This window comes from Triplophysa dalaica, chromosome 21 (assembly GCF_015846415.1).
Source record: "Triplophysa dalaica isolate WHDGS20190420 chromosome 21, ASM1584641v1, whole genome shotgun sequence".
Lineage (NCBI taxonomy): Eukaryota > Metazoa > Chordata > Actinopteri > Cypriniformes > Nemacheilidae > Triplophysa > Triplophysa dalaica.
In genome coordinates this window covers 18,720,013-18,746,580 of record NC_079562.1, presented here as the reverse complement: position 1 = coordinate 18,746,580, position 26,568 = coordinate 18,720,013, and the positions used below count along the sequence as shown (strand labels likewise).

Genomic DNA, 26,568 nt, shown 5'->3' with positions numbered 1-26,568 from the left:
ATGCACAGTTTCCAATAATTTAAAGCAAAGCAACAAATTTGAAAAGTAGTAACAAATCTGAAAACATAATTAATAAATAGTCAGAAAACACAATGACAAATTAGACCAGGGCGGAACTACAGCACAAGCATACAATACATCATTGCATTATCCCTGCAACTGTTGATTCACCATAAATTTGTCTTGTTTACAAAATGCAGGTGGGCGCCAATAAAACACAAACATTGCCAACAAAACACAAACATTTGACGCAGTTTCAAACGATCTCCAAATCTGGTAGTATATCCATCATTATATAACATTTCTCTCCAAAATAAAGTGAACTAACAAACACAGCTCAACTTCAGTGAAACGAACGAAGCATATTGAAGGGCATGCTCTTTCTCCTGCTTGTTGATGCGTGGTCGTGCTCTTGATGGTTGACGCGTGGGCATGCTCTTTTTTTCCACTCTTGCGAGATTATTTGTTAATAAGTTTGCAACTTCATAACTTTTGAACAATAGCAAAATGGCAATTATTGTCCGGTCAGGTCTGAATCTTTGGCTCAGTCAAAAGATTGTGTGAGAAGATTTTCTTAACAATTGATCACAATTACTTGGACTAGTAGCGCAAACACTGCAATAGTTTATTTTACAAGGTGGCCGCTAGTGTAATGGGTGGAGTCTTAATCTAACACATGGATTGCGATAAGCATGATGACATGTGCCGAGTAGAATTTCTGTATATCACTGGGTTCAAAAGTTACATCCATTTGAAATGTGAAATTTTGAAGTGCTGTTGGCACAAAGTTAGTGCTAGGGCCACCATATATGCTACATGCCTGTTGAGGACCACCAGCACAAGTGTGCCAAATTTCATCATTTTCCAACACACGGTTCATGCGGGCTTTCAAAGACTCCCATTGGAAAAGAATGATAATACCAATAGAAGCATTAGTGGCCATAGCACCTTCGGGGCCCCTAAAAAATAGAGTCCGGTATTGAGGCTGATGGCTGTCAGGTGCGGGTGATCACAAACATGGAACAGGTGAGGGAGCGTGGACAATGCTGGGAGGTGTAGTCCGGGGCGAACACAGGGAAACAGAAAGGGATACTCTGACAGCACTCCCCTCTTCCGGGAGGCGTAACCTTGCTCCTACGAAGAAACAACCAGGGAGGGTGAGGCTAGTTAAGGGCACATGGGACAGGACAGGAAGCCTCCAAGTTGGTCCTCATGGAGGCCACAGAGGGTGCTGTCTGCACCGAGCCAGGGGACAGAGACAACCATCGCGGCTGTGAAGCTGGGGCAGGGAACAAAGTAGCTGAGAATGGCCATCACGGCTGTAATGCATGAGCAGAAAGCAGAGGAGCTGAGAACGACTACCCTGCTGCCGTGGCAAGGATAACTACCGTGGCGTAGGAGAATGGAGAGCGCTTGTGAGCGCCGATCCTCATGGCTGTGATGTGGAAGTCCGGGATATCCACTTCGGTCTGGTAACACCTTGCTAGAGTATTTCAATACCAGGATGATATTCTACCAGAGGCCCTTCCCATAACTTGGTTGACAGATGACGGTAGAGGTTATCATCCAACCCCATCAGGAAACACTCACACTCTTTCCAGCTCACCTGATATCTAAAGTTTATGAAGTCCTCCACGTACCTCTCCAGAAAAGCTTTTTGCAGTATATGGAACAAGAGAAAGTCCTCTGGAGGTCGTATCGTTTGTCACAGTGTGCCACAGACCCCAGACACAGAGAAATCCAATACACGTAACTTTACTTATAAATACAAAAATATAACCAGGAGAATACAAACAGACCAGTATAACACAATATTTTTTCTAAGACTAAACTAAGCAACCAGGACTAAAAAACGTGTTTATATGCTGAAATTAAAAACAGTTAGACCCGACAGTGATCCTTACCTAGTTAAGAGTAACAAGATGGCAGTACAGAGGCAGGTACTATGGACTTCACAAAAAAGAAACAATGTGTTGGAATGACATGATGACAGGGAGTTAATTAAATTATAAAATAATATAAAAAAAACTATTAAATAAATTTTTAAGGATTTTCAGCTTTGGTCTTTTCTTTAGAGCGGTGAGTGTAGGATGTGATTCAGCAGCTTAATTATTTAAATTAACTGTCAAACTCTATGTATGAAAACCAAGTCAAAATGGATAGATAGTTGTAATATCTTTCTAATATATAATGAAAAATACAATTTTGAATCTCTGTTTGCATTTCTGTTTGACAAAATAAATTGCAGGTTACTTTATATTTATCTTCATCTGGGTTAAAGTAAACCGATGTTAAATTTCCCATAAAATTGTACAGCTCAATATATCAATCACTATTATAAGCTAACCATTGTAAATCAGGGGAAGAAAGGCAGAAAGTTTTCAACACTGCTGTGCTTGCCCAATTACTAAACTTTGATTTATTTTACCTCAATATGTTATGGATTGCAGCTGTATGTATAAATTAATAAAAAGCAATAAACATGTAATGTCTGATTTAAGTAATGTCTTAATTCGTTCATGAATAAATGGCTCCATACTGGTATGACTTCACCCTTGCAGGTGGCTTTATATTGGCTGATTCAGAGGTCAAGGGCAGCCATTTTGTGTTTAAATCTTCTACTTTAATAAAAGTTGCTTTTAGCTTCTTTAAGAAGTCTCCTACCCCTAAAAAGTAATTTTAGTTTCTTTATAAAAGTCTCCTACTCCTAAAGGCACGGAATTGCCTTTACTGATATTCATTTTGTACCTGATTTCAATGACAGGGTAAATACACAAAGCAAAGCAATATGTAAACATTTTCTACTCTATATTTAGTGGTTTAATAAACAAATCTTACAAGATTTACATTGCTCTTCTACATGTTTACATTGTTGACAAAACCTACATCTTTAAGTTTGTATGAAATACACCTGCTTAGAATGTTAAAAGAAATACATTTACGTTTACGCAACATATAAAGGTGTATAAAGTTGGTAATATTTTGGTATAGTTCAACAAAAACAACTTGAAGGCGGGGTGTCCGCTTTTTGAATAACACTTGTTCAGACAAAGTCGGGCCGAGTACCAAAACAACCTCGTAGCCAATCAGCAGTAAGTTGAACAGAGCACAGGATGGACATTAGTCGAGCCGAGCGCGGATGAAAGCGAAAGATTGGGGTAGGGTTGTGTCTGTTTTGGGGATTTGATATGAAATGGCTAGCCAACATTTACGTTTCAATATTCCATTTGTTTCAACAAATTGCAGCGGTTCATTCTCTTTCTTATATCCTTCGGTAGTCTTTAAAAAGAATGATTTCGTTCTCAATCTGTTTGTACAATCAATCGCACAAAAGTCTTATCCCATTCTAAACAGAGTACAGATAACGTTAAACACTGCTGCATTCATTCTCTTTACAACTCAGTGGGCGCGATTCGCTTGACTTCACGTGACTTGCCGTGGTGTGGTGACGACACGTGCATATCCTCTAGAAATACAGTGTGGGAAGTAGGCTGATGGCTGTCAGGTATGAGCGATGACAAACATGGGACAGGTGAGGGAGCGTGGAGAATGCAGGTAGGTGTAGTCCGGGGAAAAACACAGGGAAATTGAAAGGGAAACCTTGACAGTTCAGGGCAGTACTATATTAATGAACAAATCTTATTTTTCAAAATTCCTCTTATTTTTCTACCAGAGTTTGCCAAAAGCATGTAGGCTATATAAATATTTCCACAATAAACCTTTTTTAAACTCCAAAATGGCACGCGATATTTAAACAATATGGCAAGGGTTCTTGAGGGTTTCAAATATAATCCGTTATTTTATAAAAGTCTTGACCTGCGATAGCATATACAAACGAGAGTTGTCCTGCTTGTTGCACTGTTTAAACATAACTTCCTTGACTGCAAAACTTCCATCTTAGCTTGTTTTTCACAAAACCTGAATGCCTTTAGGAGTTATTTTAATACGCTTTTGTTTACTTTAAAACTTCAAAAAAAGAATCAGTTCAATCAATTTTATTGATTCATTCAATGTTATGAAGCCTAAATCTTTCATCTTAGCTCTTACTATAACCACAGACACACACTGCTGAAAACTTAAAATTGAAACACTGCATATATAATCAAAAATATATTTCACAAGTTTGTATGCTAATACTATCTTCACATAGTACTGTAGAAAGGACTGTTCTGGCTTATTGTCCTACAGTATATTAAGGGATTGACGAAGGTATTCAACTCTGAGTTGGTCTATCAGCTATTTTGTATTATCTTCAGCAGGTAATCTCAAACTTTTGCTAAAATTTAAACGAACACTTGGATTTTTTCAGATTTTTACGGTATTTATAATAACAAATCCATGATTAATACACGAATACTTCCAGTTCGGCTATTTACAAATGTAATTGTGGATTACAAAAATAAAACAAATTGTTGAATATCAGATGTCATGATAAATTTAGGGGCTTTTGAAAGCACACTCAGATAAACGCCCTCAGTAATGATTAACATACTGTAACCAAAGCAAAGAGCTACACATTGAGTCATCAAGAGCAAAATCACCTGAACACACTATATGACTTGCAAGTACATGAAATGCAAACCAAAAACACGCAACTACTTGTATAACCAGCTAAAAATAATTATTACCAGATTTAAAATAACACGTAATTTTAAGAGATAGGCCTACAGGCTATGTTACATTGCTGAAAAGAGTGAACTGAAAATTAAAAGCCAGAGTTTGCAGTAAACCAAAGATCTAATATCCAATATCCAGTTAACCAGTTAAGTATGCTCATTTGAATCAGTTTTTATATGCACTCAGAATCCAGTATTCGAGCACATACACGTTTGTGTTTTTAGTTCTGTGACACTACAGACTATTATGTCATTCTGGCAAACACAAAAGCTTCCTTCTTCCTCAGAAGGGTAAGTTGTCAAACTGGATCTTCATCTGACGTGGAATACCGGCAACCAGAAAAGATAGTAAACCCTTGTTTAACTGTCTGGTCTTTTTAAAGCTGACTAATGTTGTGCTTAAACCAAGAGTTAAATCTATGGAATGTTTTAGCTTAATAATACAAAAACTTTAGACGATCAACATTATCCAACCCTTTTTTATCACTCTTCTCAGCTTAATGTAGATAGACCCACCTCTATAATTCAACTGCAGTTTCTCCAGTCTTTAAAGGTCTTGTCGTTACGTTTCTTGAGTGTTCTTATTGAAGTTGCTGCAATGGTTAATTTCACCTGTATTTTGATGAGTCACAAAATTTCCTTGAGAAGTCTGTATAGATGAATGATATCTGACACTTCTTGTCCTTCTGTAAGTGAGTTTGTCCCGTGATACTTTACAAAGGGTGGAGTCAGGAGAAACGTCCACCAAGAGTGGTTGAACTCTCATCATGTGACAGCACGCACCAGCGGACCCAGGCATTATGTGTCACCTGGCAGGTGTGCTTTGAACTGGGGTGTGTGTGTACCTGTGCTATTCTTCTGTTCTGCTTTTCTAATGGTTTAACTGAACAAGAAGTGACTGCCTATTATTTCCAGTTAAGCACAAATATCGTCTGCATGAATAAAAAGTACATATTGCCTATTTCACATATTTCATACTTATGAGGGAACCATATATCAGCTGAGCTTTCAGGACCTGCTATAGATTTCCTCTTCCTCCATTTAAGTTGTTGCTCACTTACCCATTTCAATTGGAGATTCAAATTGTAGAGTTGAATATCCTGTAAGTAAGAGTTGAATATCCTGTAAGTAACTTCAAAAAAGTTTAATTGTCATTAAGAGTTTTGTTTAACCTTTGATGTACAACATTTTGAATAATACTTGTTGCACCAATCATGGTTTATACTGATCATAATACAGTGATGCTTAAGATTACACATAAATAAACACACTTTACAGCTTCACTTTTGCAACAATAAAGTACCTTTACAGTACATATCTGTAGGTAAAGGGAACAATATGCAAAATTTGGGGAATTAAGAAGTCACAAGTTTTTTAAAACTGTAATTATGTTTAAACTAAGGGGAAACTTTTATAATATAACATGGAATGCATGACCTGCAGTATGCTATACAACAATCTTAGCGTGAACACTTGTTATCACAATGTTCACATAAATAAGCAACTGTGGATATTAATTAAGTAGACTAAGGGTTCTTGTTTTATTATTATAGCAAATATGAAATAAGAGGACAGTTTTGCGCAAACAAAACAGCACGAATAAAGCACGCATATTATCTGTCAACTGTTAATGGGATTTTTGACTTTAGGATACATTTTTCTTTGATTGATTTTAGTTATGGTTAGGGTTGGGGTTTGGTGTGGGTTTAGGTTTTATTTATAAAAAAATTGTTCTTAGGTCAACAAAATATGTTGTCCTGAGGACATCAACCACTTGGCAAAATCAGTTTGAGCGGCAATGGACGAAGTCATCGTCTATTGGCACAACCCTATGTCACTGTGTGGTAATATTTGCAAAATACCACCCAAATGTATACGCAAAGAAAGAAGTTGTAGCTTCCGTTATTGCGTTAGTGGACTGCGGCCACCATGTCAATCACAGCACATCACAGTTCTGATCATTACATGCATCAGAAGGCATGAGATGGGACAAAAATCGGGTTACCAAAGAAGAATGAAAACATGAAAAAGAGGAGAAGTTGGGGAAGACAGCTAGCCCTGTTTAATAAGGTAATTTATGTTCCCTGTATTGTAATATGATTCTCAAACTAGCCCATAGGAAGCTTTTTTGATTAACATAAAATATAATTGTTATCATGCAGTCACCTCATACTGAAGTTGTAACATAATATTTTCAAGAATGTATTTTTTGTCATCAATGATAAGTAATGGAGCCTTGATTTTAATGAACTTCAAAAAAGACTCAAAGTACCAAATGACAATAAAACTAGTCCCCAGTGATGTATATTCAAACTTTCTGAAGCCTTGAAACAACTTTCTATGATAAGTATATAAAAACTTATGCTGTTATCCTAAATCTGCTTTAATTGTACCAGGTGTGTTGTTATGATGTAAAATTCATAAGTAATCGTTTGTTTGATTCAGTTAATTTCTTTGTCCGAATACCCACAATTGTGGTCATTGCCACTTAAAAGGACAGTTCACCTAATTATGAAAATTAATAATGAAAAATTCTGTCATCATTTACTCACCCTCAGATTTTTCAAAACCTGTTTAAATGTCATTGCATACCACTCTTCTAATTTAAGTAAATCAGAAATTATAAGCAAATATATAAGATTCCAGACACCCAGGCATGCAGAACACGGCCTGAAAAGTGAAGCCAAAGCAATTGTCCCCTGGTGGCTGGCTGCAGTATAGGTCATAAACCCCTCCCTCTCCATGTAAACCAAATGGGATCATGCCACACATCTAATTCCATGTCAAATATAAATGGTTTCAGTCATTTTAAATAGTTCTATCATTATGTTCAAGTTTTTCTAATAACTTTGGTTTTAGTTAATTCAATTCAATTTATTTATCTACGTTAGGGAGACCGGGGATAGTTGTAAAATTGTTTTACTATTTTGTCTGTATCTTGGAGTTCTTTTAAGCCAAGTGCATTCAAAACGCAATTCAAACTACTTAGAAGTGTCTGCTATTAAATGACAGCTTTTATCTTGGCAGCACAAACAGAAAATGCATGGTTTAGAGTGAAATATTACTATTCATCCCATAGTCCGGGAAAGTTGTAAAATACACTGTGGTGTAATGTAAAATTATGATATCCTCCTGGGTGATATGTAACATAATGAAATGCACCGGGGTGATATGTAACATAATGAAATTAGAATTATGACCAAAAAATGGATTTGAAAGCTTTTTGTTATACACTGACTTTTTAATATAACTCGTGTTGGTTTGTTACGAGGCTGAATCTGTACAAGGTTACATGGCAAATAATGACATGCAATTTTGCCACAGATCTAATAGACTTTCTCAGCTGTTTTACATCATCTGATAATGCACCCATTGTCTGTCTTTCTCTTCCAAAAACTAGGCATAGTGAAATTAAAACGTGTAAATAAAACTAAATTTGCTTGGGGTTGGTTCTTAAATATCTGAATGAAGTTACAACTGACCCAGAGTCTTATAGCTTTGTATCAGCTCACCTTACAGCAAAACATCATCACAAATAACTTTTAACATATTTTAACTTCAGCTATTGTCATCACCAATATAAGTTAAACAAAATAATTTACTTTATATCTCATATTTAGTTTTCTGCCAACCGCCCTGTATTAGCCGGGATATCCGTATATTGAGATTGCCTGATTTGTCCTGTACGTGACTTCCCATATCCCGTTTATTAACTGCTCCGCGGATTGAAGCAACAGCAGCAGTGGTTGTGATCAAGACAATTGTGAATGATATTGACACCTGTCATTTAATCACAGCCCCTCTGATGCGAATCAGTTTACATAAAGTAGGCCAAAATCCGGCATTGTTTCTGAATCTCCAAAGCATGCATCAGTCCCTCAGACGGTCCCTCAGACCACAAACACTCGCACACACACACAGACAGGCGCACAAAGCAGTGCTAACAAACTTTTGACAGAAAAGTGCATTGCGATATGAATGTAGTTTGTCTGTAGGACACATGCACATAGTTTGTTATCCAGCCGGACGCGTAGTCTACTATTTTATTAATTTATGTCTTGAAACACAAGAAGAAAAGCACTCATTGCTACTCACTTTCCTTAAGGGGGGGCAGGGGGGGGTGCGCAACAGTGTTTAATGCTTTCTGACTTCTTTCCGATTTTAAACATGCTGGATTCTCATGCTTGACATGGTCAACTTATCAAAAAATGAGTTGGACGTATGACTTGTATTTCTGTGGACAATACACTCCACCAGCGTTTGTATAGGTTTCAGAATGTTTTTGTCGAACATGAAATTCAGTTTCATGCCCAGTTTCAGCCCAAAACTTTTCTGTTATCCCTTATTGGACAATTCTCTCTGAAAAAACACGGCCATGCACTATCCATGGAGAATGGGAGAAAAAGCACGCACATCAATCTGTTCCTTTGTTCACGAAGTTCAGCTGCGTTTGATTGTTCACTTTAGGAACGTTATATAAACGGTGGATGTAATGCTGGATTTGAATATCGTTTGAAACTGATGTATAGAGCGATCCTAGCACTAAAAGATACCGGTCATGAATCACATGTTTGGTTGGCAATCGGTGAGTGGGTGCATAAGGTACACCACATTAACTTACTGTGAAACAACAGTTATGCAAGGACAATGCAATGATCTATTGTGTGCTCATGCTGAGTTAGGTCAATTCCACTCTCATAGCACTAAGGGGATTTTTCACCAGGTGATAATGATGTGTAGTGTCAGTGACAGCACTACAGGTGAGCATTAAGTGCCTCTGTGATTATGTGATCATATGATTTTTCATATTTGTTAATGTACCTTGAAACGGAAAGTCGAAGCGCTTCTCCTTTTTGGTTGTCGATTTATGGCAAAGTGTTTGAATAATTAGACTCAAATTGTTGATCGTTATCCTTTGTGCATCCTGAAGCGAAACGCCATTGTTCCCTATGGTGACAGGTGTAACAGCCTGGATTTTAGCATAGTACGTCATCGACCCATATGTACATGATTCCATTTATCCTTGTTCGAATCAGTAGGATTGCGTGAAATAAAGCTAACATGGATGGGGGAATCTCCTGAACCACCACCTGGTGGTTGTACACTTTTCTGTAGCATCCACCTGGATGAAGCAAAAGCAGCCATATTGCGACAAAATGCCAATCACACAGCAGCTTTAGAGGAGACAGAGTTACAAAGCCATATTGTACTTAAGGGGATGTTATGAGGGCATGATGATGTAAGGGGCGAATGGGCAATTTGGCCAGGGTAACAGCCCTACTCTTATTCGTACGAAATCCTTGGATTTGTAATTACCACAGAGCGTCAAGGCCCTAATAATTACAATTATTAATATTTAAACTACACTACTTCAGTGTTTTTTCATAAGTGTTACGACCCCACAAGTCTAGGGGTGAAGGGGTGTAACGCAGAGTGGAATGAAAAAGAATGGTTGCAAAAGTAAACAATAAATGAGGTTATATCTTTCCATTGTCCTAGCATTAATGGCAACAAGAATTTCTGTTCATACATTTATTTTTGAATAGTCAGAGTGAATGATAACATAACGGGTAAAGAAACTTGAACAAACATGTCTGAGAAACATTTGGCTTGAGAAGAGGTTTAGGCCAAACAAATAAAATTAACTATGCCCCAAGGGAATTTAAATAACCTGACAAATTATATGGCAGTCTTCCCTGACTCCTTCGCTAAGCCATAAACAGGAGAAAACAAAGAGTTACAATCATTAGCAAAGAAATAAATAAAATGGCTCCCAGCTCCCTACGGCTTGATTAAAGTCATCAACAAAACTTAGATGAACATTGCAGTTAGATTGACAAATTCATGAAAAAAGGTTTAGCAGGTTTGCTTTCAGTCTAGACCGCATCACAGCACTGAAACTGCGCTCGTTAGAATTACAAATGACCTTCTTATTGCTTCAGATAAAGGTAACATCTCACTATTAGTCCTCCTTGACCTTAGTGCTGCTTTCGATACTGTAGACCATAAAATACTACTAGATCGTTTACACCATTATATCGGTATTCAGGGACAGGCACTGCAATGGTTCAGATCTTACTTAACAGACCGATATCAATACGTCCATTTAAATGGGAAATCGTCAAATCTTACGCAAGTCAATTATGGATTACCTCAGGGATCGGTTTTAGGACCCTTGCTTTTCTCCATATACATGCTGCCCCTCGGCAACATTATTAGAAAACATGGAATTAGCCTCCACTGTTATGCAGATGATACTCAGCTATATATCTCATCAAGACCAGATGATTCCTTTAAGCTATCCAAACTGGCAGAGTGCATCGAGGACATAAAACATTGGATGACTAGTAATTTCCTCCTTTTAAACTCTAGCAAAACAGAAATATTACTTATAGCACCAAAATTAAGTAAACAGAATATCTCCGATTACAGCCTGCAAATTGAAAGCTCCACTGTTACTCCAACAAATACAGTTAAAGACCTAGGCGTTATATTAGACGGCAACCTGTCATTTAAAAATCACATCTCAAATATCACAAAAACAGCCTTCTTCCACCTTAGAAATGTTGCCAAATTACGAAATAGTTTATGTGTTGCAGATGCAGAAAAGCTTATTCATGCATTTGTGACCTCACGGCTTGACTATTGTAATGCTCTACTTAGTGGTTGTCCTGTATCATCGATAAACAAACTACAGTTAGTTCAGAATGCAGCTGCCAGAGTTCTTACTAGGTCAAGAAAACACGATCACATAACCCCAGTTTTATCATCGCTTCACTGGCTACCCATTAAGTATCGCATTGATTTTAAAATTATTTTAATTACTTACAAAGCCCTGAACGGTTTAGCACCTACTTACTTAACCGAGCTTTTATCACGTTACAACCCATCACGCTCGCTGAGATCTCAAAACTTAGGTTTTTTGACAACACCTAGAATAACAAAATCCACCAAAGGTGGACGAGCTTTCTCATACGTAGCACCTAAACTCTGGAATAGCCTTCCTGATACTATTCGAGGGTCAGACACACTCACCCAATTTAAATCTAGATTAAAGACACATCTTTTCAGCCAAGCTTTCACTTAATGCATAGTTAATGAACAGCAGCTACGCTAATTATTCTCTTTATTCTCTTTCCGCCTCTGCCTCGGGATGCCCATCCCGAGGTAGGAAGAAATTCCACCATGTCCAGACGACCGACAGATGCCCATCCCCAATTTGAGATTACACCAGATACAGCTGCAGACTGACTGACCATCCCAGCTCCATCTAAGGCAATTCCACCAGCTGCCAAGAGAAATATGACCATCGGACCATCCCAGCTCAGACCACTACATCCCCAACCAAGAGCAAAGACGTACTATTTGTCTTATTAATGCTGAAGTTACAATATTTGGTATTAAATGCTAAACCTAAACCACACGTCAGCAGTCTGAGTGCAGCTATGACACGTCAGAGGGGATCTGGCCCTCCCGGTTGAGCCTGGTTTCTCCCGAGGTTTTTTTCTCCATTAATCAATCATTGGAGTTTGGGTTCCTCGCCACAGCAGGGCAGTGTTGGCCTGCTCACCGGAAGACTGCATTCATTTATTTATTTATTTATTTATTTAGAAATTAGATGTTATTTATTAGAATGATCTTACTCGTTGTATAAATACCATGCACTGTGCTGTGTTTTAACTTTTCTGTTTTTCCTGTTTGCCCCTGTAAAGCTGCTTTGAAACAATACACATTGTGAAAAGCGCTATATAAATAAACTTGAATTGAATTGAATTGAATCATACACATAAAGTTCAATATCCACACCTCAACTATCTGGCTCTTTAGCCCACACTGAAAAACAACAAAAACTCAAAACACAAGATGTAGCAATTCAAAAGACCCTGCTCACACTGGACATCATCCGTTGTCCCCCTTACCTTCTGGGAGAAGGTACAGACTGATAAAAACCAAAACCAACAGACTGAAAAACAGTTTCTATCCCCAAGCAGTTAGATGCTTAAATCACTCACACACTCACAATCAAACTACAATGTGGAATAAAAACTCCTATAAATGTGCAATTACCCTCCCCTACGATATTACTCTGCTGCACTATTGCTTTATTTGCACTGTAACTTTATTATTGCAAATGTATTCATTGTTCCTTAAACAATGACAATAAAGTTATATTCTTTTCTTTTCTATAAAGTTCTGTTCTATGAGATATATCGGTGGCTCCCCCCTGTGGTTTTAATGCGCAATTGTATAAATCAAATTATTGTCATTGAGTTATTTTGTTGCTTGATGCTTTCTTGGCTGTGTCTGCCAAATTATATTTTGTCCACTGTCCAGTACAGAACCTGTTGATGTCATGGTGTGATGCTTTATTAAAGTTCTTTATATAGTCTACATATATCTGTCAAATGTCGAACCAACTTCATATCGGTCTTATTCTTTTCATACAGCGATTTTTGTATTTATATTTTTTCGTGCAGCAGCTGTGTTGTTGCTTACGGAGCTTTTGCTTATTCATGACCAGGGCAGGCAGCTATCGTTAGTGACGTGCAGTCAGTGTGCGCGTTCTCGCGGAGCTGTTCCGGTGGCTTTTCCTGTGTTTGTAAACTGAGCTAAGGTGGAATAAAAGCGGAATTGTGCACAGTTAAGGTAAGATCTTTGTGGGATACACGCATCGCTTTAATAGAAATCTCCATTGGTGTTTTTATTCCCCGACTACTTCGATTCGAGGCTGCTTTTAGAGGCCCATGAGTGAGATTTGATCAAAGAAAAGCGTCTGTGCACGAGACACTATTACACATGAACGCGCTTACAGTCTCAAGCATTCCGAAAAAAGCAACCGCGACTACTCCGACACTATTGTGTTTTTAGCAATGTTTTTAAGTTATTATCTGCGTAGGTTAACGTGTGCATTACTTGTATCAGATTAGGTTTTTATTGGGGTGAGCTGCAGCGCGTGCGGAGAAGATATTGCATGTTTGTTATTCTTTCATGTGTCCATCGTTGAATCTATTGCATATGTGACTAACGTCAACAACGTAAAATGTGTAGCTTCTGCTACATGCAAGTGGAATTGGATTCCTTAGATATTTAAGACACGCAATGATGTACGACCAGAATTGGTTTGTGTCACATAAATTGGCCCTGTTAATATTGAGCAGGATCGAGAAGTCTGTGATTTACATATGCATCCTTTTTTGAGAGGGTTGATGTTGTTCATCTGACACACTAATTCTTGACATCTCAACCAGTCTTTTTAAGATGCATTAAAAATACCAAAACAATTAATCTGTGGCCAAGTCACCATTTTTATAGTGCAACACAGTTTGCTGTACATCATCTTGACAGTAATATGCATGTGGCCACAGGTTTTTACAATGCCTTTGGACACATCTCATGTGAATTTTGAATCAGACCTTTTTATAATTTTCAAATCAAACTGACCAAGTTTTTTACTTAAGCTGAAAAAAAACCTGAATGTACAGTGGATGCATTATTATTATGCAATTTGATATTTTGATCATATTTTTTACCAAGCAAATTTTGACCCATTCCTAAACACATCAGTCAAAATAACTACTATTAATTGTGTATAATCATTTTATAACTATTAGTTAACAGGCTTGATGGAAAAAAATATATAGATTTTCAGGTTTTAAACAGGATTTCTTTGACATCTATGAGTAAAAAAACCCTAAAAAGTCAAAATATATTCATTCACAGATGAGTGCGACCAGGTATAAAAAGATTTTTCTATTCTGTGTATTCCGCGAATGTAAAGGAGTAGGCGTGTTTAACTCGCGCTCTGCAAATTGGGCCTAATATGAAAAAAAACTGTGTGAATTAATTCACCCATATTAAAAAAATCAAACATATTTTTTTCTGTGCTCGTGCAGGGATGCAGGGATCTGCGCATGCATTAAAAAAAAGCTAATTCTAACGTATGACAGAAGTCCGGTCGTTTTGTAAAGCTTTTAACAGTTTTAATAAAGTTTAACTTTAGGCGAGCCAAGGTGAAACAACTTTACTATACTATGCAGTTTTTTTTATCAATTTACTACAATGGGCACTACAATTTGCAATAGCAAATACTATAGTACACTGCAGTATTTTTTGCCTGAGTGTTCAATTTAACGGATAGACGCTTTAGTTTTTGTGTGTTTGACGATACTGTTTGCACTCAAACAGTAAAACGCTTGTAAAATAAACCCTCAAGGCACAGGTCGACACTGAATTTGTGGAGAGTTTAAAATTAAAAAGCAGTGCCGTGTCATAGATTCCGCGTTAATGTTGAGCCCTGCCTTTTTAGCTTATAATTGTCCAGTCTAACAAAATGAGCAAAGGTCATTAAGAACGCATGTTTTCTTGTAGTTCACTGTGCTTTGGATGATTCACTGATCTCTTGAGTTGCGTCCCAAATCATTTTCATTTACATTTACATTTAGGCATTTGGCAGACGCTTTTATCCAAAGCGACTTACATTGCTTTATCCTATACATTTTACATAGGTATTTGCAATCCCCTGGGATCGAACCCCAACCTTGCGGTCACGCAAAAAATCAAGCACTTATTCAACTCAACTTTATTTATATAGCGTTTTTTACAATTTTCATTGTTACAAAGCAGCTGTACATGAGACACATTGAATACAAGTATGAATTCTAAAGCAGCCCCCCCGGCCAGGCATATAGTGCAAAACAATATGCAAATGGTGGTGAGGAACCCAAAACTCCCATCGAGAAAAAAACCCTCAGGGGAACCCAGGCCCAACCAGGGGATTCCAGTTCCCCTCTGGCAAAAGCTGCTGCCTCTGCACAAGCTCAACAGTGGTTGCACAACAAGGCTTGATTAAAAATTTAAAAATTAAGGATTTAAGATTATCATTAACAATCTAATAGCATTTGAAATGTTGTAGGAAAAACAAAGTTGTCGCGTCCTTTATCCAGCTCTATCCTCTTAGCTCTTGTCAGGTCACCGCTTCCCATTCTCAGCTCTGCCATCAGGTCTGGGCATGAACTGCATCCTGCGGTAACCTTGGAACAAAGAGACAAGACTGGCTGAGAGTAGAGTACTGTTCTGCACTCTTTGATGCAACAAGTACATCATTTGTTGTTGGATGTGTTCCTGGTTCCGGTTGATCTAAATAATGCAGCCTAAATCCTCTGAGGATTAATATTTTGGAGTTGTAGTGTATGCAAGATTAAAAAGATGAGTCTTTAGTCTAGATTTAAACTGACAGAGTGTGTCTGCTTCCCGGACCGTGCAGGGAAGAATATTCCAAAGTTTAGGCGCTAGATAAGAAAAGGATCTACAACCTGCACTTGATTTCGAAATTCTAGGTATAACAAACTGACAGGACGCCTGAGAGCGTAATGTACGTGGAGGTCTGTAATACAATAGAAGTTCATTCAAATACTGCGGCGCTAGACCATGTAGGGCTTTATAGGTTATAAGCTAGATCTTAAAGTTAATGCGATGCTTTATAGGTAACCAGTGCAAGGTTGACAGAACCGGGGTTATATGCTCATACTTTTTTGTACGTGTAAGAACTCGAGCTGCCACGTTTTGAACCAGTTGCAGTTTTTGTAATAGGCCCGCAGGGCAACCACCTAGAAGTGCATTACAGTAATCTAGTCTTGATGTCATGAATGCATGAATTAATTTCTCTGCATCTGACAGTGACAGCATATGACGTAATTTGGATATATTCTTAAAATGGAAAAATGCAATTTTTCAGGTGTTGGCGACATGGCTTTCAAATGACAGAGTACTGTCGAATACAACGCCAAGATTCTTTGCTGATGACGAGGATTTTATGGGGCATCCGTCAATCGTTAAGCAGTATTCTTGGTTGTTACGCATAGCAGTTTTCGGTCCAGTAAGTAACACTTCTGTTTTGTCCGAGTTTAGTAGTAAAAAATTGTTTCTCATCCACATTTTTAAGTCAACTATGCAATCCTTTATCCGATGGAACTGCTGGGTTTCATGAGGCTTCGAGGAAATATAAAGTTGAGTATCATCAGCATAACAGTGAAAGCTAATTTTTATATCTCCTAGAGGTGGCATGTATAATGCGAAGAGCAGAGGCCCCAAGACTGAGCCCTGAGGTACACCGTACTGGACTTGTGATTTGCGGGCCACCTCATTGTTTATTGCTACAAATTGCAAACGGTCGGATAAATAAGACTTAAACCACTTCAATGCTATTCCGTTAATGCCGACGTAATTTTCGAGTCTATGTAGAAGTATGCTGTGGTCAATGGTGTCAAATGCAGCACTGAGGTCTAGCAGCACCAATAATGAAATACAGCCACGGTCAGACGCTAAAAGCAGATCATTTGTAACTCTGATCAAAGCAGTCTCTGTAATGTGACATGCTCGAAATCCAGACTGGAATTCATCATTAATGTCATTCCTTTGGAGGAAGGAGCATAATTGAGTTGAAACTACTTTTCCAGAACTTTAGAGATAAAAGGTAAATTCGATATAGGCCTGTAATTCCCTAGTTCTTTAGGGTCAAGTTTTTTTTTTTTTTTAAAGAGGCCTTATAACAGCCACCTTAAATGCTTTAGGCACATGTCCTAATGTCAGAGATGGGTTAATAATACTGAGAAGAGGATCTATAATTTCTGGGAGCATTTCTTTCAGTAGTTTTGTAGGTATAGGGTAGGGCTGCACGATATTGAAAAAAAAAACGTACATTGCGATATTCTTTTTCCTGCGATATATATTGCGATGTGTAGAAATACAGAACTGTTCATCAGATGTCTTGAATTTCTCCAAAAATAAATAATTGATTCAAGAATAATTTGGGTGATTTTGTGGGCATGTTCATGGAAAGTAAACGATGTGAAACCCTGAAAATGACTTTTTATTTATTGCTATTTAATAATAAATGTTGCTTCTTTCCCTAAAATAAGGGAGCTCATTTGTGAATGAAGAAGTGCAGTCTGGCGTCTAGAAGCGATCTAGTTATGGGGGATGCTATATGCATGTATTCCAGGTTAAAACAGAGCTACACTAAAGAGGACACATAATTGTCACATTAGGGAATTAACATGAGTGACAAAATAAACTTTGCACTCGTCATACAGAGCTCTGTGGTGCCGACTTAAATGATCAAACAAATTAGTTGTGTTTCCGCGTGTTGTGGCAACTACTGCATGGCACTCCCGACAAAGTACCTGTTTTTGGTCAACATCATCCTTTCTGTAGCCAAAATATTTCCAAATAATTGACGATGCGCTTCTTTTTGCGACCAAGTCGTCCATTTCGGTGCTTTTCTCCCGTTCCTCGCTCATTTCGCCATGCGCACGCATGCAGAGGCTGCGTGTCAAAAACGTGAAGCAACAACATGTGCTTTTAAAAAAAAAAGCACCCATAAATCAGAATTCATTACTTTATATCAGGCAAATATAGAAAGAAAAACTTTCCCTGCATCGCACCTCGTGCGATGTGACTATTGCGCATGCGTACATCGCGATATCGATGCTAAAACGATATATCGTGCAGCCTTAGTATAGGGTCTAGCATGCATGTTGTTGATTTAGATGATCTAATGATTTTAGACAGTTCATTGTGATCTACTGTAGAAAATAATTGCAATTTCTCCTTAGGGGTGCTGTAGTTAGTTTGTTCAGCGGATTTCACTACAGGTTGCATTGTTATAATTTTTTCTCTTATATCTTGGATTTTACTCGTGAAGTAGTTCATAAATTCATCACTGTTATGCTGATAACAAGAATCTGACGTCGATGATGACTTATTTTTTATTAATTTAGCCACGGTGTTAAAAAAAACCTAGGGTTGTGATGGTGTTCCTCTATTAGTGTTGAAAAGAAGCGGATCTAGACGTTTTTATTAGAGGTCGACCGATATGTGTTTTTCAGGCCGATACCGATTATTTCCATGCAAATTAGACCGATAACCGATATTTTGAACCGATATATATATGGCGTAAAAACGTAAATTTATATAGAAATTAAGAACACATGCTCTGAAACATTTGAAATATTTTTAATTCTGACTGAGAAATCTTAATCATAACACTTATATTAATACTAATAAAAGAAAGAAGGGAGCACCCAGCAGAATTCTGTGAACATTTTGTAAACCACAAGCAACACAGTAAAAAACAACAAGCAACAAATGAAAAAATGAATTGAATGTAACAAATTATATTTATTTATGGAAAAAAATATGTTCTGATGACTTTAACATTGCATACAATACTTTTCAATTAATCATTATGCTAATCATTGGATTAACTAGCACAATTTGAATTTATATATTAAGTGTAAATAATTGAATTGCCTTCATAGCTTTATTGTGTATGTTGTTGAAAAGACCGCAATATTTTCATGAAGCTATAACATGAGCATGAGAGGGCTCTGACTGAAGACCGACGATTCAAGTTCTTTATGCTTTAAAATGTCTTGTATTTTTGAAATGGCGTCATTTTAAGTGACATGCAAAACGCCAGCTCGATCAATTACAAGAAACGCGTGTGCAGTGTGCTGCTCGCTTGCAGAGCAAATCATTGTTATACTGAGGATGTGAATTATATCTACATGATAATAATGCGTAAATCCCGCGGAACCTGCAGGAAACCCGCAAAGCTGCTCCGAAATTAAGGCACTTATTATATTGAAGTGTTTTGCATCTTCAGTGCAGTGGATTGAGATTTATTTCAACGTCTGATGCTGCTTTACCTCATAGAGCATGAACCCGAAGCAGCGCTTTCGGTGTGACAGTGAAAAAAGACTTTCTGTTCCGCAGCCTCCCGTGTTGATTGGCCGGACTCGTGACTTAGTCCCAACAAATTAGAGGGGCAGTGGGCGGGCATTACTCTAGGCAAACCCCTAGAGTGACGTGTTCCGACTGCTCTCGCTAAATCCTTGACTGCGTCAGAGCCAAAAAGCGCATTTCAAAATTAAATGACTTTATCGGCAAATCCGCTTTGAAAATGATCGATATCGATTATCGGCTAAATCCTTAATATCGACGCCGATAATCGGCCAATTCGATAATCGGTCGACCACTAGTTTTTATGGCCTGTAATTTCGAGTACTATCCTTCCATGCTATACGAAATACCTCTAAATTATTTTTCTTAAAGTTGCGCTCCATTTTCCGGAACGCTTTTTTTAGAGTCTGAGTGTGTTCATTATACCACGGTGTTGGGCTGCTATTTTTAATTTTCTTTATACGCAGAGGAGCAACTGTGTCTAATATTTTTGAGAAAGTAGAGTTAAAATTTTCAATAGTAGTGTCAAAATCGTCAACGCTTTTACTCATGCTAGATATTTTAGACAATTCAGGCAGATTATCGAGAAACGCATCTTTGGTAGCCGTATTTGCCGTACGCATTTGCAGCCGTAGGCCATTGAAGCAAACATAATATCAGATATTGATCCAAAATATCTTCACTCTGCTGAACGATTTTAACATCGTCCACATTTATACCATAAGAAAGTATTAAATCTAAAGTATGATTACGAAGGTGAGTGGGTCCTGACACATGTTGACTAACGCCCATGGAGTTAAGAGTGTCTTTGAAAGCCAGTCCCAAGGCATCTGTATCATTGTCTACATGGATATTAATGTCACCGACGACAAGGACTCTATCTGCGGCCATTACTAGTTCTGATAAGAACCCACCAAAATCTTTAATAAAATCTGTGTTGTGCCCTGGAGGCCAATATACAATAGCTAGAATAAATTTTAAAAATGTTTTGTCCTCAGTATTAGGTGTCGATACGTTAAGTACCATGACTTCAAAAGAATTGTATTTAAAATTAGATTTCTGAGAGGTGATAAAAGAATTATTGTAAAGTGCAGCGACACCTCCGCCTCTACCTTTTAGACGATGCTCGTGTTTATAGTAATAATCTTGGGGAACGGATTCATTTAGAGTAATATAATCATCTGGCTTTAGCCATGTTTCTGTCAAACAAAGCATGTCTATTTTATGATCGGTTATCAAATCGTTAACAAATAGTGCTTTATTTGAGAGAGATCTAATATTAAGCAATCCGAGTCGTAACAGTTGATTATCTGTATTTTGTTCATGTTTGATTTGTTTAACGTTTATTAAATTACTTTCAAGAGGTTTACGCAATATCTTATGTTTGCTAATCCGGGGGACAGACACAGTCTCTATTTTATGTTGTTTGTAAAAAGGGATTATTACATGTTGTATATTTTGTGTATTCTGTAACGCGAGACGGCAAGCAGACCATTGGTTAAGCCAACTTATGCACTATTCTATGCCATTTTGTAGTATAAATTGTATTGAGTAGTGCCTTCACATTGAATATCCTCAAAAAAAGAAGTGCACTGTAAATACACGAATGATGTACTTTTTCGACCGAAAATAATAAGTTTGGAAATGTGGACAATTCACGCACTACACGGTCGCAAAAGGGGGGGCGGGGCTATCAGACAAGCAAAACTCTCCCGCAGAGTGATAACGGTTCAATCTGATGAAGTAATAAATAAAGTAATGCTGGGCAAAACAGATGCAGATTTAATTAAATGAAAATGCACAAGTATATTTTTATTCACACACATTGTGACCTGTGATAGACGTCATTTTGGCGTTCTTCCGGTTATCATAAAACCCTTTAGTAATCCATTTGGGACGAAACTACTCTTCTGAAATGTATATACCAGATGGTTGAGTGCATAGTTTAAGTGCATAGTGTACAGTATAATATGTAATTTGGGACACAGCTTTACATTCTGTTTAAAATAATTGGTTCAAATGAGTCATTTGTTTTGCGAGTCTTTCTGATCGCAATGGGCATTCATAATGGCCAAAACTCGCTGTGTACAGAATAACGGTGATTCAACAAGCCAACCGCACAGCTAAAAATATTACAATGATGTACAGCAAGTTAATCTAGGAAACCTTTTCAAGAAATTAAATTTAAAACACCTGAACAGGTGTGAAAAACAGCTTATACAGCTCCTATAGATATTTTACTGAACTCTGCGTCTCAATGTGCTGGTAACGAAATGGCGCCTTCGTTGCAGCATAATGCCACTACTTCAATTACAAATGACAATCTGTTTAATGCACGCAGTGTTCTTTTGTGAAGACATTTGACATTATTTTGACACGAGTCTGAGGCGGCACGAAATTTGATTGAGGCCGCCGCCTTCGATTTCTTTATGCAGGAAAAACCCTGTCTTAGTACATTTTAATTTGCCTAAATTTTAACAAAGGTGAGCATTTAAATGAACTGTAATAAATTAGTTAACACAAATCTAAGAAAAATTTGGTAAAAGATATAGATCTAAAATAGGAGATTGTTAGCGTGAAATATAATGTTATCGTGAAATAAAACTATTCATTCAGTGAAACAGATTTTTGGTCATTCCACCCACCCCTATACTATACTAATACTATGCCTTAGTATTTACTACAGTAAAGTGCAGTAATATTTTGACATGCCAACCTGAGTCGGTGGACCACCGGCGGGGCTACGGAGGCAGTAGAAGCATCAGAAAGGCGTAAACATTGGCAGACAAATTTCCATTTTGCGTTTTAATTCCACATTTCAAAGTAAGTTACAGTAACTGTCATTGAAACAAAATTTGTCAATCACTGAAATGTAAATAACAGAAAATATAAATAAAATATAACTACACACAATAAAGGACATGCAGGTTTCCAAATAAACACTGTACAGTGTTTTTTTAACCTTATCTTAACAAATATTAAAGTTTTCCATATGGCTGCAGGATAATTTATCGCGATACCAGTCAATCCTATTGAATTCAAGCTGGCTGCGATATGCAATGTTTCAATATTTTTTTTAATGCGCAGCTTGTCTGTGAAGCTGTAGGAAATGCCGCTCGATCAGAAAGCAGTGCGAGCTTAAGTCGCTAATAATGTGCTTTTAATATACTTTATTTTATTATCATAAAAATACCTGATGAGGCTTGAGTACCAGTGATAAAAAGATGTCCATAGGCATTTCCTAGATGCTCGAATATGTTTTTGTCTTCTTCTGCAGTGCGTAATTGGAGTTTCGGCACCAGAGCGCCCTCTGGCTTTCGGATGCAGCAGCATTTTCCCGTACATCACTTAAAAGTTGTGCATAATTCACATGATATTTATCGTCGGTTTATAGTGACAGCCCTGGGTTACTACAAGTAAATTATTTTATCATCTGGTTCAAATTAACAAGACTTTTATGTTGGCAGGTTGTCACAAAGATGCTTCATTGTGTGTTTGACAGCAGCTTCTCAAATAGTGAGAAATTTGTAAAATAAACTTTAAGAGCAGCTCTCGAGAAGAAACTCATGTGTTCATGTCCTCATTCAGTGATATGCAGACAAATCTACGAGGGTCACCCGTGTTTTATACAGTTGAAAGAAAAAGTATGTGCACCCTTTGGGCTTACTTGGATTTCTTCATAAATTGGTCATAAAATGTGTTGTGATCTTCATCTAAGTCACAACAATAGAGAAACACAGTCTGCTTAAACTAATACCGCACAAACATTATACGTTTTCATGTTTTTATTGAACACAACATGTAAACATTCATAGTGCAGGGTGGAAAAAGTATGTGAACCTTTGGGTTTAATAACTGGTTGACCCTCCTTTGGCAGCAATAACCTCAACCAAATGTTTCCTATAGTTGCAGATCAGACCTGCACAATGGTCAGGAGAAATTTTGGACCATTCCTCTTTACAAAAGTGTTTCAGTTCAGCAATATTCTTGGGATGTCTGGTGTGAATCGCTCTCTTGAGGTCATGCCACAGCATCTCAATCGGGTTGAGGTCAGGACTCTGACTGGGCCACTCCAGAAGCCGTATTTTCTTCTGTTGAAGCCATTCTGTTGTTGATTTACTTCTATGCTTTGGGTCGTTGTCCTGCCTTTGTTAAACTTCAGTTGGCGGACAGATGGTCTTAAGTTTTCCTGCAAAATGTCTTGATAAACTTTGGAATTCATTTTTCCTGTCGATGACAGTAATCCGTCCAGGGCCTGAGGCAGCAAAGCAGCCCCAAACCATGATGCCCCCTCCACCATATTTCACAGTTGGGATGAGGTTTTGATGTTGGTGTGCTGTGCCTTTTGTTCTCCACACATAGCGTTGTGTGTTCTTTCCAAACAACTCAATTTTGGTTTCATCCGTCCACAGAATGTTTTGCCAGTAGTGCTGTGGAACATCCAGGTGCTCTTTTGCAAACTTCAAACGTGCTGCAATGTTTTTTTTGGACAGCAGTGGCTTCCTCCGTGGTGTCCTCCCATGAAGTCCATTCTTGTTTAATGTTTTCCTTATTGTAGATTTGTCAACAAAAATGTTAGCATGTGCCAGAGATTTCTGTAAGTGTTTAGCTGACACTCTAGGATTCTTCTTCACCTCATTGAGCATTCTGCGCTGTGCTCTTGCAGTCATCTTTACAGGACGACCACGCCTAGGGAGTGTAGCAACAGTTCTGAACTTTCTCCATTTGTAGACAATCTGTCTTACCGTGGACACATGGACATCAAGGCTTTTATATATACTTTTGTAGCCCTTTCCAGCTTTCTGTAAGTCAACAATTCTTGATCGTAGGTCTTCTGAGAGCTCTTTTGTGCGAGGCATGGTTCACATCAGACAACGCTTCTTCAGAACAGCAAACTCAAAACTGGTGTGTGTTTTTTATTGGACAGGCCAGCTTTAATCAACACATCCAATCTCATCACACTGATTGGACCCCAGGTTGGCTGACTCCGGGCTCCAATTAGCTCTTGGAGAAGTCATTAGCCTAGGGTTTCACATACTTTTTCCACCCTGCACTATGAATGTGTACATGATGTGTTCAATAAAAACATGAAAACGTATAATGTTTGTGCGGTATTAGTTTAAGCAGACTGTGCGATCAGAACACATTTTATGACCAATTTATGAAGAAATCCAAGTAAGCCCAAAGGGTTCACATACTTTTTCTTTCAACTGTACATAACATAAAACTGAAAAGATTTCCTCTTTTGACATGTTGAACTTTTATGGAAACATCGGCTGGAACAACAGGAAGAGCATGGTTCTTGCCCTTATCTTGCTTAACGTATCCAGCTATTTAGACATTAAAAGTTTGATTTTGAAGGACTGGACTCTTGCTGAGCACTAGGGGCAAGACCAATAAACACCTTTTGAATCATTTCAAAGGTGTACTTGAGTCCTTTATGATAGTTCATGTTCAAGGCATAAATCAAGCCAAAGAGAAGAGCCATAGCAGTGGGAAGGACTTGCACATTATCAAGCACGATAATGGTCCTCTAGAACCAGAGACAGGCACCTTACATTTGGGTTTGAGTGGATGGTCGCAACATCATCTTCAACGATGATTAAGATCCCCATATTCATCCCTTCTATATGATTTTCTCCTGGCTCTTTCTCCTGCAGTAAAAAGCAGCATAAAACAAGGTCAAAAAACATATTTATTTGAATTATGTAACTTCATGTAACTTGAATTATGCATTCAGACAGTAAGAGCAAAAAACACAATGGTAAGCAAATCATTTAATTTGTTGCTTATATTATCTGTACTTATTTCCTGGTGTGTTATTTGATATTTATATCACCTGCCTTTTGGTTTTTGCTACATTACTGCTCAATCTTATGATAGTGTTTTGTGCTGTATTTTTTTTCCAGAGGTTGATGATCAGATGGAATGTCTCCATCTCAAGGACAGTGTTATACAGCAATATTGACTATTATCTGTCTTTAGAATAACACTTTGTATTGTGCTTCAGATGAAATCAGAAATCCAAACACTGAAAATTTCAATTGAATAAACTACTTTATACCATAACTTAGTCTCCTATGTCATGGCAGTTTTGGATTCAAGACAAAGCTGTTACCCCCTGATCTGGAGACAGATTTGAAGTAATAATGTATGTGCTGATAAATCATCTTAGCAGGCAAGTCTTCAGGAAATGTTTAGCCTTTTCCCTCATAAACAAAGGTAGACTTTTGAGAGCTGTAGCCTTTCGGTGAGCAAGAACATCGGAGGTCTGCGAGACAAAGAAAGACAAATATGGAAAAAATGATATACTAAAACCTGTGTTTAGGTTGATTCTCAAATACCTAAGTTACACACAAACAAATCATAAAAGGTCCTTAATGACAGATTTAGGAACACACTCTAAATGACCTGATTAATCAAGTTGGTCCAAGAGGGTCTTCATATCATTTTCATGTGCTCAACCGTGTACCCTATACAACTTGATCATCCTAGGTGCATGAATATCCAGAGAAGAGAAAAATGCACTCTTCAGGTTTATTTGTGTGATTCTGTTAAACTCAGCACATATCTAAAAAAGAAATAATTAACAATAAGAATACAGTAAGTGTACAGTTAGTCCACTCATCTTACAAGGAGCAAAACACAAATTAATCTTTATAATTTACTTAATCTTCCAAAAAACAATGCTGGCCATTGTTTTAGGATATCAGCTACAAGAGGTTCTTCTTCACCTATCTTCTTTCTTCTCAACAAGAATGTCAATTCCATTTTTGAGTCAACAAATGCCATGTTGAGACGTTTCTTCTTCAATTCCTCCTGTAATGCTTCCTTTTCTTTTTTAATTTTGAAAGGGAAAGAATCAGTCTGTCCAAGTGGGTTGTCTGGGAGAAAGTTTACCTCACATCTCTTTGCTTTTTTAAGCCGTCTAGTATCCCCAGTTGCTCTATTCTGGTTTACAGCAACTTCAGAGCAACCTACAGATCATAGTTCCTGGCGGTAGTTGCCAACCTTGTATTTGAAGTTCATAGTCTAGCTGTGATAATTTAAAGAGCACTTTCAAGTTATTGATAAAATAAAACACTGCACATTAAATGTTTAAACGCACACACACACACACAAATATATATATGTAGTCTCAAAAGACAAAAATCAGTTTGTTTTTTAACATTCTTAATAGGTTTTTCAAAAGCAAGATGAATAAAAATAA

The 26,568-nt window shown here is 37.6% G+C and overlaps 2 protein-coding genes across 13 annotated transcripts in view; one reads left to right on the top strand and one right to left on the bottom strand.

Moving 5' to 3' along the window:
* Nucleotides 1–5,352, bottom strand: part of lima1b (LIM domain and actin binding 1b) — a 70,493-nt gene extending 65,141 nt beyond the window's left edge. For 2 of the 4 annotated variants that reach the window (XM_056734737.1, XM_056734738.1), the window contains exon 1: nt 5,133–5,345. The gene's annotated coding sequence lies outside the window, so the exon portion shown is untranslated. Of the gene's footprint in view, nt 1–5,132 lie in introns of all 4 variants that reach the window. The other 2 variants (XM_056734739.1, XM_056734736.1) reach the window with 2 other exon arrangements.
* Nucleotides 5,353–13,173: 7,821 nt separating this feature from the next.
* znf740a (zinc finger protein 740a) overlaps nt 13,174–26,568 on the top strand; it is a 64,156-nt gene continuing 50,761 nt past the window's right edge. For 8 of the 9 annotated variants that reach the window (XM_056734369.1, XM_056734367.1, XM_056734362.1 and 5 more), the window contains exons 1-2: nt 13,198–13,262; nt 16,351–16,491. The gene's annotated coding sequence lies outside the window, so the exon portion shown is untranslated. Of the gene's footprint in view, nt 13,263–16,350; nt 16,492–26,568 lie in introns of all 9 variants that reach the window. The other variant, XM_056734361.1, reaches the window with a different exon arrangement.